Genomic DNA, 10,971 nt, shown 5'->3' with positions numbered 1-10,971 from the left:
AATTGGCCGGTCCAGCCGGGAAATAGACAGAAGGAGCCGTGCGCTGGCAGCCTGCCGTCCAGGGCAGGGCAGGGAATCACCCGCCGGGCCGGGACTGCAGGCGGAAGGCCCAGCAGCTGTTGAGATCTGAGACTGTCCAGCGGGAGAGCCAGGCAGGACTGAGAAGCCCTGACGCAGGGAGGGCCCCTGGGGGCTGGCCCGGGAAGGGAGCAGAGGGGGTGCTGGGACGCATCTGCCGAGACAGGACTTGGTCACAACGTCCCTTTCCCGCGGTCAGGGCCGGGTCAGTGTGCCCAGCGGCTGTGTTCGCTTCGAGCTCTCAACAGGATTTTGCCATTTTCGTGACCTAGGTCCTGTGCCTCTCGTGTGTATTTCAACCCGCTAGTTTTCGTTGCCATTGTAAACGAATGTCTCTTCACATTCCATTTCTTGGTGTTTATCACGAGAGCAGAAAAAAACCTGCTTTAAAAAATGTGCATCGTATCCAGTCACTTGCAGCCACTTGACACGCTTCCTGTGGCCAAATTCTAGCATCCCAGTGCCCGGTGTGACAGGGTGCTCCCGGCCCAGCCTGGCCCCAGCCGCATCGCCCAGAGGCCCTGGGTCTCACTGGTAGGAAGTGGCCTCTGGGGACCACAGTCTGGGCGCTGGTGGCGCTCGCTGCTCCGGGAGGCTCGCGGTTTCTGGGCCCCTTGGCGGGCAGAGCTGGGAGCTGCCTGCGAGTTCACACCCCCACGTCCGGCTCTGACACCACGCCCCAGCCCTTCGGTGACCCTCTTCCTGCCGCGTCCCGCCTTCCCTTCCACGGCAGTGTGGTCTCAGACCCAGGCCGCGAGAACTCGGGCACCACGGTCACCTCCTCCACGCCGCACACACCCCCTCACGGGCAAGCTGCTCGGGGCACGTGCTGCCCCCCCCCCCCACCACGTTCAGCTCCTACCACACCTGCGTCTCCAGGACACACACACGTGACACGCGCTCCTCCCCGCCCCCCACCTCCCTCCACAGCCATTCTCCCCGCGCTCCTTGCGTCCCCATGACACAGAGCTGGGGATCCGCCGCAGAGACTCCCAGGAGACCAAAGGTGGAGTCTTCATCAGCGTTAGGGCCACCGTGGACTGAGGTTCACCCGATACGCTTACGCCCGGGTGGAGCCTGATGGTCCAGGACGCCCGCGTCAGCCCCGAGTAGCCTCCCGGCCCGTGGCCTGCAGGTGGGGACAGAGCGAGATGATGTGGCCAGCACAGGGGCCGGGTCTCGGCTGCAGGCACAGGAGCTGGGGGCCTGGTCGCCTGCACCAAGGTAGAAGGGACAAGCGTTCCCAAACCCCAAAAAGGTGCACGTCTAGAAGGCCACACTGTGGTCACGGGGTCACAGGTTCCCGCACTACCGTCGAGCCGCTTCTGCTGAGCTCAGGAGACCCTCCCCGGGAAGGCGGCTCATCGCCCCCGGAGACCAAGTGCCAACTGTCACCGTGGTTTTATAGCCCCACGTAGTTACAGTTTAACTCCTGCTTGTGGGACATTAACCGGCCTGGCCTTTCCCCTCAGACTCACCCAGGCCTGGGCTGTTGTTCTGACAGATAAAACTCCCTTCCGCAAACGGTGCACGCACGCCGGCCCCTTTAGAGGAGCAGATGAAATCCTGGCGCACACTAACCATCTGCTCGAAATTTCTGCTTTCACATTGATGATAAGCCCTTTGGCCTTAAGACAACAAGTTCTCCACAGCTGCCCGAGAACAGCGACGTTTTCAGAGAAATCCCCCTTTTGTAAAGAGAGGCTCTTCCTTTGCAAGAACTTGTGGTCCCACCCCCCGGGGGTCAGCAGGGTCGTGTGTGCCGGACGGGCTGGGTGGTCGGCCAGCAGGGCCGGTGCACAGGGAGCCACCCCGGGGGCTGCAAAAGGGCACGGTGTTCTGCCCCGCAGAGAGGTGGGGTCCCCGGGGAGTCCCGGCCTCCCACGTCTGCCTCACCCCTGGGGTCGCCCACGGACGTCTGCTCCTTAGGGCGAGCCCAGCGGCGGCACGGCTTTGGGGAAATTGCTTGGTGTGTGAATTACACGTCAATAAAGCTGTTTTTTAAAGTTAAAGAATAATTAGAAATATTTTTAAAGAGTTCAGCAGCTAGAAAACTTTTGAAAGCCAGTAATTGTGAAAAAAAATAATCAAATACAGCTGAAAATTGTAAACCGTGTAACACTGCTTCGAGGGCTGTTGGCTAAAAAGGCTTCCTGCCATCTCCTGGGCCCTGGCCACTCAAACAAAGGTTCTTGGTGAAACCCCTCTTCTTCCGGGTTGGCCTGCGTTACTCGGTGGGTTAACTCCAAAGAGCCTCAAACCTCCTGCATTTGGAACCCAAGCATGGGGGCTCCGGGCTGCCCTCTGCAGAGAGGGATGACGTGGTCTCCCGGACTGCCAGGTGGCCGGCCCCCCTCGGTCAGGGTTCGCGGCTACCGTCACAGAGTGTGGGCCCTACAGGTGGCAGCAGCCGACCCTGCAGCAGAGGGAGCAGGAGGTGACAGCGTCTGCTGGGCGGGTGCTGTTCCCGTTCTGGGCCGGGGGCTGGGGGTGCAGCCAGGGGAGCTCCAGGCCCCCAGACCCCGAGGCCCAGGCCCAGGTAAGCAGCCGGCTGACCTCTGAGTGTCCCCAGGTGAGGCCGCTCCCAGGCCATTCAGAGAGAATTCCTGGGCATCTGAGTAAGAACCAATAAAAGATCTAAAATTATGGGTAGTAAACAGTCTCAGGACATCCCATCTCCAACTCAGGGAAGTTCTCCAGAAGGACACAGACTATTCCGTGGTCAGCCATTTTTAGCCGGCATCTAGAGACACAGTACCGACAAAATCCAGCACTACAGGTAGGAGGTCCTAGGAGGCCCCAGGCCACACCTGGTCACCTGCCCCACCCTCTCTCCCTCTCGGTGGTCCCACAGCCTGAGGGAAGCAGGAATGGGCTGAAAAGGGCTAGCCCTCCCCCTCACACACATACAAGGTCAAACTTACAAAGCCCTCCATCTATCCTCTGGCTTTTCCAGAACAAAGGCCCCCCCTCGCCCCCCCACCTCCGCCCCCGAGCCGATCCAAGGCCCCAACCCAGGGCTCCTGTGTAGGCTCTAAAGTGGTCAGATAAAGCCTCCCCCCCACCCCGCCCCCAGTGGTCACTGCGGGTTCATCCATCCGCTGTCCCTTCAACTGGTCCTTGTTGAGCCCCAAGTGCACAATATAAGGCGTGTGGACAAGTCGAGGGATGGGTGCAATGGGAGCATTTCGTTAGCAGGGGCCGAGGATAAGACCAAACAGTTACTCAGGGCTCCCTCCTCACAGACAAGCACGTGGCCGGAAAGGCTGCATCCTCAGGAAACCAGGCCGCTCCCTGACTCAGTGGTTGGAGAAGAGCAGGGAGGTGCCGGTTCCCGGATCCCCCCACAGACACATCAGCACGAGGTCTGGCGCAGGGCTGCCCGAGGTCTCCTTGGGGCTGGGGACAGTGTGATCAGGGTGGGTGGGGCCACGAGCCAGTGAGTCCGGAGCACAGAGCTGTTCATATAAAGGCCAAACCAAAAAGAACCGGGACAGCGGCCCGGGTGTCCAAACTCAACATCCCCCAAATAACACAGGCAAGGAGTGTGGGCTACCCTCCACCCAGGGGCTCCTTCTAAAGAAAGAAAAGGGGCTTCCCTGGTGGTGCAGTGGTTAAGAACCCATCTGCCAATGCAGGGGACACAGGTTCGAGCCCTGGTCCTGGAAGATCCCACATGCCGCGGAGCAACTAAACCCATGCACCACAACTACTGAGCCTGCGCTCTAGGGCCTGTGAGCCACAACTGCTGAAGCCCATAGCCACAACTGCTGAAGCCCGCACGCCCAGAGCCCGTGTTCTGCATCAAGAGAAGCCACCGCACTGAGAAGCCCGCACACCGCAACCGAGAGTAGCCCCTGCTCTCCACAACTAGAGAAAGCCCATGCGCAGCAACAAAGACCCAACACAGCCAATGGAGACCCAACACAATGTATAAATAGATACATAAATTTTTTAGAACGTCCCTTTGTCACTGCCTGAAGGGTGTGACAGAGGAGGAATGTGGCCACAGATGCCTGTCCCGGCGTCCACGCCCCACCTGCCATCCTCCCCTTGAATCGGGAATGACAGGGCCAGGTGTGGACCGGAAGTGATGCTGTGGGATGCTGAGGCTGGCAGTAAGAATCCTGCAGCTTCTGCTCCCGCGAAACACCATCCCAAGATGCCCCTCAAGGAAGCTGTCGTGCCGCTTTCCATGGAGGGAGACAGAGATGCCCCCGCCGAGAGCCGGTGAGCAAGCAGCCGGCCAGGGCCGTCCAGCCCCACGGCCACCCAGCTGAGCAGAGAGCCAGCGTGGCAGGTGTCCCCGCCACCCCACAGGGGCCGCCAGGTTCTGCCCCCAGACACCGGTGCTACATGCCCTGCAGCCAAGGTGGTGTGTTCTCAACTCTGGGCTACACCGCGTTTGCCTTGAAGTCAATTCAGTGGGCCACACCGTCAGTGCTGGAGCTGACAGCCAGCACTCATAGAGTAGAACAAAACTGAATAGAAAGGATAGGATAGAGATAGAATAGAATAAATATAGATACAGAATAGAGTAGATACAGGTAAGAACAGTCAATGAATATAGACTAGAATAGAACAAAATAGAATAGAAAGAATGGCATAGGAAAGACTAGAATAGCATAGCATAGACTAGACTAGAATAGAATAGACGTGGACATAGACATATAGATATAGAATGGGATGGGACAGATACAGACTAGAAAAGAATAAACACAGACTAGACTGAATGCAGAGTAGAACAGAACAAACTAAAGGGTGTCTGAGCGCGTGGGATGCAGTAAGGCTGCGGGGAAACTTGTCTCAGACGGACACACAGAAGTTCAAACGTGTCCCAGACAGCGATGCTCCACGCGTCTGCCACCTGGTCGCCGTGGAAACATGCCTGCCCTTCCACGTCAGTCCGGTGCCGCCCTGCCTCCGTCCCCTCCTGCTCAGGCCAAGGAGTGACCTTGTCCACTGGGAAGCGGCAGCTGCAGGCCCAGGCAGCCAAGTCCAGGGCAGGGAGCGTGCAGGCCGGCTGCAGTTCTGACACACAGCGGCCGAGATTCTGTCTCCCCACCTCTCCGGCCAGTTTGCCTGGGACTTCCACCCCTGCCCGCCCCACACGTGGCCGCCCCCCACCCCACGTGCCTGGACACGCCCTCTTCTTGGGGGCGTAGGTTCGGTCCCTTCGGCAGTCACAACCCTCTGGCCACGGCGACAGCATCACAGAGCCACTGACCTCAGGGGACCGCAGAGTCCTCCAGGCGCTGGTCCCTCCCGCCCCGGCTGCAATGGGCTGCGGGGTGCGGGGGCCACACAACGGGCCCCGCCTCCGGACGCGCAGGTACCAGCGTCGGGACTCAGGACTTGAAGCGCCCGGAGCTGCCCAGGGAAGGAGCCGCCCGTCCCACAGAGGAGGCACCACCGGTCTGCTGACACATCTTAGTGTCCGGTGGGGGCAGGAGGAGGGGGTGGTGGGCAGGCACGGGCGTCCTGGTCTCCCCCGGGCTCCCGGCACGGCTCCCGGCACGGCTCCCAGGGCTCAGGCCATCCTGGGGCCGAGGTGCGCGCCCCGGTGAGCTCCCAGATGGAGGCAGTGTCAGCCCCACTTCCCCAGACCCCACAGTGACGGCCTCCTCCGCCCACCACCCCGCCTGGTCTTGCTGGGACAACGTGAGCTGGCGGGACCCCTGTGGGCTGTGCCACCAGGGGCGACCCGGGCAGGGCTGTGGTCACTGCCTTTGCCACGAATGCAAGGCCGGCGTCCTGGGCCCCTCTCTCCAGGGGGCTGCTCCCGGCAAGCGCCAGGGGCCCATCGTGCTGGGAGAACACGAGGCAGCGGGCAAAGCTCTTGCCGTGTGGCTCTCAGGGAAGCTTCTTTGGCTTGGAGAGCAGCCCTGGGGCAGATCCAGCCTGGCCCTCAAGAGGTGCAGGGCCAGGAAGCCAGCGTAGGGAGAGTGTGGCCTCGCGGCCTCTGGGCCTCCGCCTTCCTCAGCCTGGGCACGTCCCTCCCCCACCCCAGTCCTGCCCCGGACAGGCCCAGTCCTGCCCTGGACAGGCCCAGTCCTGCCCCGGACAGGCCCTCGACCGTGGTGGTCGGCCTCTGGGTCAGGATGGCCAGGGCTCAGAGCTGCTCTCACGCCAGACAGCACCTTCTGGGGGCCCGGGCCTGGGCCCGTCCGCGGACGCAGAAGCCGCCATGGGCATCCGTCTCTCAGCGGCGGATTCCTGGGTCCCACCATCCCGCAGCCCCTCCTCTAGCAGGTGCCCCCAGCCTCCAAGGGACGCCTCGCCTCGGCTGGCCGCCTCTGCAGACCCCGTCCACTGCTCACAGACCGGCCAGCGAGGTGGCTGCGTGGGGACAGACTGCCAGGTGCCAGGACGGGTTTCAGGCACAATCCAGGCTCCTCCTGAGGGTGCCGGGGGCTCCTGGCAGAGTCCACCCCGGCGACCACACGCATCCTGGCTGCCCCCCACCCACCACACGTGGCCGCCACGGCTGTGCAGTGGCAGACGGCTGCCCGGCCCTCTGCCCTGTCCCCTCCCCTCCTGCATCCCCACACCCTGTACCCCACCCTCAGAGCTGGCCCAAGGGCCTGGAGTCAGAGTCCACACAGGTCCACACAGAGCTCTACGGGTCCCAGGGACGACCCCACGGGGTCACACAGCCCCCACGGGGTCACACAACCTCCCACGGGGTCACACAACCTCCCACGGGGTCACACAGCCCCCCACGGGGTCACACAGGCCCCCACGGGCACTCGCCGGGACTCAGCAGAAACGGCTGACCCCAAAGAATCAGAAACACAGGTTCTGCAGAGGCCTGAAGCAAATGGCCGAGGCCAGGACTGGGGGACACTGGGGGACCCATCCCAATGGCGGCAGCACAGCCAGCGACTCCGCCGCCTTGGCCCGGGGGCCCCGGCACAGAGCAGCCTGGTGGCGACCCCCCCGAGTCAGGGTCGCCCCAGCCTCAAGGCAGCAGAGGAGGGCGCGTGTCCTAAACACCACAGGCCGGGGGGCGCCCCGAGACCCCCGTCGCGCCCGGCGGAGGAAGTCTCGGCTCCGCTGCAGGCAGCGCCCCGGCCGTCCCGGGCCCTGGGCTTGCCCGCCGGCCCACAGTCTTCCCCTCTCCGTCCCCGTGGCGCCCAGACGTGCCCGCGCAGCCCAGCCCGCCCGTCCCCGTCCCCGGGGCCGCGGGCCGGTCTGCCCACCAGCAAGCCCAGGGCGCTGGCCAAGCCGCAGGGGCCTCCGGACGCCTGCACGGCGCCAGACCCGCCGGCGGCTCCGGAGGGCGGTGCCCGGGCACCGCGGGGACGGCGGTCCCGCGCAGCCCCTCCCTCAAGGGCTTCGAGCTGCACCCCGAGCCTGGGCTCAGAGCAGCCACCGCCCCGGGCTTGGGTCCCAGCGGCCACCGACAGGACTGTCCCCTTCTGCAGGGCAGCCTGGGCCTGCCTCACCCACAGGCCGGGACAGCCCACAGGACCCAGGCTCAGCCCCAAAGCGTGGAGCGACACCCCTCAGCCGGCCCTCCGGGGGGCCCGTCCTCACCCGAGAGAGGGGGGTCACGTCTACAGAGAGGCCGGTCAAGCCCACCGCCCGGCCTGGGGGAGGGAGGCTGCGAGCGGGGGCACCAGAGGCCCCGGGACCCCCCGGAGCACAGGACTGAGCCAGGAGAGAAAAGGCAGGCACGTCCGGGCCACACCCGCCTCCCCCGAACGCTGTGGGAAAGTCCACCTCCCTCTGTCACGCCCGGGCACAGTGCCACTGACCCCCCAGAGCTGGCGGGCACGGGCGCCCAGGCCCCGTGGGGGGACTGGCTCTACGTGGCCCCGGGCCCCCAGCCAACGTCCTAAAAGGCACACCCAGATGATCGGCCCTGAAGCGTCCAGGGCTACGCCGGGGACACGGCCCACCCCGCAGGAGGGTGACCGCAGGACCGAGGCCAGCAGGCCTCAACCCCCACCGCTGCCCACCTGGCCTTCAGCTCAGACACCAAATCGCCGTCTCCCAGGCCCGGGCCCCACATCCCTCCCCACCCCGCCTGCCCCGGGCCCAGGACAAAGCCCGGGCCTGGAGGACGGGAGGGGCTCCGAGATGTCTGAAACAAAGCCCCAGGAGGGTGAGTTTGGGGAAGAACAGCTGGGAGACAGAGCCCAGTCCCCGGCGACGTCTCACAAGGGTTGTTTCTGCCAGGCCCGCGGGCACCCAGTACCAAAGAGGTACTTTGTCTGCTCTGCAGACCCCGCACCCCCCTCACCTCCGCAAGCCTCCCGAAGCGGACAGCATGCTGGCAGGTGGTGGTCCGGGCGGGCCCCGCGGCCCCACTCCAGCTGGTGGCCGCCGGGCAGAGCAGGAACCTGACTCCCGCAGCAGCCTACCTGCCAGCCCCGCGGGAGGCCACGCCCTCCAGCCGCCCTGCAAGCCCAGGCTTAGCGCTGCGTTCTCAGGAGGGACTGGACCTTCCCTGGGGCCCGGCTGGCAGCGCCTGGGGGGTCTGGGTCCTTGCACGGGCCTCCCGTCCCGGCTTGCCCTCGGGGGGCTGCCACCTGCTCACCCCTCCCCAGGGCAGGGGTCCGTCAGCCCAGGTGGGCTTGGGTGGAGCTGTGGGCACTGTCAAGCTTTCTGGGACCAGAACACGGGACAAGGAGCGAATACTCATGTGTGAAATGCAGGGTGAGAGCCAGTCGCCAGCTCTGAGGACAAGGAAGGAAAACAGGACCAGATTCAAAGAGCTTTTCTCCTTTGCCTTTCTCAAAAGCTCGCTTTATACCAGGAGAAATGCAACTATGATTGACATCTTGGGCTGGAAAAGAACTTTGGAAAGAGGATGCCCCGGTAGAAAATACAAAATTTAGCAGATTGTACCCCATGAAAGAACTATCATTCAAAGACAAACAACAGACTGGGGAAATGTTTGCAGCATTTTTACCGAATGTTCACGTCCATAAGGAAAAGACAAACATCCCCACAGCTCCGGAGGCGGCCACCGTGGACACCCCCCGCCCCAGCCCCGGGTCTCTGACAGCGAAGGAGCCAGGGGTCGCCTCCCCGCGCACACCTGCCCTCGCAGTGGCCGGGCACCTTCGGCGCGGCCGGTCCCCAGGCCCCTCCGTGCCGGCAAGGCTCGGCTCCCAGCTCAGCCTGCGCCCACCGCGGCGGGCGGCCAGAGACGGGCGGGGGCCCCTCCCGCACCTCGGGCAAGCCTGGCGGAGAGGCCTCGGGCGCGGGCGCTTGCGGCCCCGCCTCCGGCCCAGCAGGAGCTGGGGGGCGGGGTGCAGCTCAGCGTGCAGGGAGCCCACCCCCCAAGACACTCGACTGAAAGGGCAGCGGAGGAGGCCGCGGCCCCGCCTCCGTCCTCGCTGGGGGTCCGGGGGGGTCTTCCTTGGGGGCAGCTGGAGCCCAGCACCACGGAGCTCACCTCTATGAGGGGGTGAGGGGTGCAGAGCCAAAAAGACGGGCGCACCGCACGCCTGACACCCACCCAGGCGCACGCGCGCCCCCACCTGCTGCGCGGCCGGCAGCGCGGGGGGCAGGTCAGCCTGCAGGGCGCGCTCACGCTTCTGTGCCTGGGGCCGCGGTGGCGGGCGGCGCCGGGCCGGCCCGGCCCAGGAGCACCTGCTCCTCTTCCCCTCGGCTCTGCCCGCAGCAGGAGGGCACGGTGGCTGAGGGCGAGAGGCCGGCAGAGCCGGCGGGCAGGGGTCTCGTCCGGAGACCGGGGAGCGCACCCCCGGCGCCCCCCGCCCCCCCCCCCCGCGGCTCGGAGGAGCCCGTGTCGGGAGCCCTGTCTGCTGACCGCCGGCGGCAGCCCCTCCGAGCCCTGGCCGGTGCACGTGAACTTCAGGAGCGGGTCGGGCCCAGGGCAGGGCTGCTGCCCCCCGAGCACTCCCGCCCCCGGCTCCCTGCTGCGGGGTCCAGGGGCCAGCCAAGAACTCGAGCAGGCAGGTCCAGCGGGTTGCACCCTCAGCGGCCACCCCTGGGCTACCCGCCACCCACCCCCCTCCCTGTCCCGAGGGCCACGGCCACGGAGCCTGGAAGCTGGCTCTGGGCACTGCACACTCTGCCCAGAAGCACGGGGACATCCGCTGACTTCACGGCCACCGTCCCACGGGCCACCTCTGGACCACCTCGGGGGGAGGGAGCGGGAGAGGCCCCTGGGGGGATGGGCCGCCAGGGCCACCCAGGAGGCTCCTTTCTCACATACCCCTGCCCCAGGAGCTGCTCTAGAAACTTCCCGGGACTTGGTTGTCCCCGCAGGGCAGGGGGAGGGCGGGGCTGATGAGCGGCCGGCGTGGAGGCGGCTCCAGGAGGCAGGCGGGGGGTCTCTCCTCGGCCCCCGGAAGGCGCCCGCCTGCCTAGCCCCCCACTTCTGCCTGCGCTGTCTTCTGCGGCCACTGGCCCGCCAGGCTCTGGGCGGGTGGGCTTCACTGGCTCCGCCTCGGCGCACCCTCCGGGTGTCCTGCCCTCCGCGGCCCCGGGGCGGGTGCGTGTTCTCCGCGGGCGCAGCCCCCACCCGGGCTCCGTCCACACCCGGGCTCCGCGGTGTGGTCCCGACGCTGTGTCCCCGCAGGTTCTGAGTCCCCTGCCCGGATGCCCCGGGGTTTCCCCTGGTCTTCCTGCTGTTCCAGTGGGTCTTCCTGGACACGTGAAAACCCGAGGACCCCGTCACCACACTCAGGGCCAGGCCGGCAGGCTTCCTTCCCGCGGTCCCTCTGCAGGCCGCGTTCTTTCACTGACTCCATGACACCGTCCACTAAGACGGCACGGAGACCAGCGCAGAGGGGGTCTCCGAGGCAACAGTGAACCATCGCAGCAAAGGAGGGCAGAGAAAACGGCATGTCCCACCCCAGCCGCTGTGGGTCCTGGAACAAGGGCTCCCCCACCCCCCGTCGCACCCCCCACCCT

This window comes from Hippopotamus amphibius, chromosome 8 (genome assembly GCF_030028045.1).
Source record: "Hippopotamus amphibius kiboko isolate mHipAmp2 chromosome 8, mHipAmp2.hap2, whole genome shotgun sequence".
NCBI classification, from domain to species: Eukaryota; Metazoa; Chordata; class Mammalia; order Artiodactyla; family Hippopotamidae; genus Hippopotamus; species Hippopotamus amphibius.
This window is presented reverse-complemented; position numbering follows the sequence as displayed.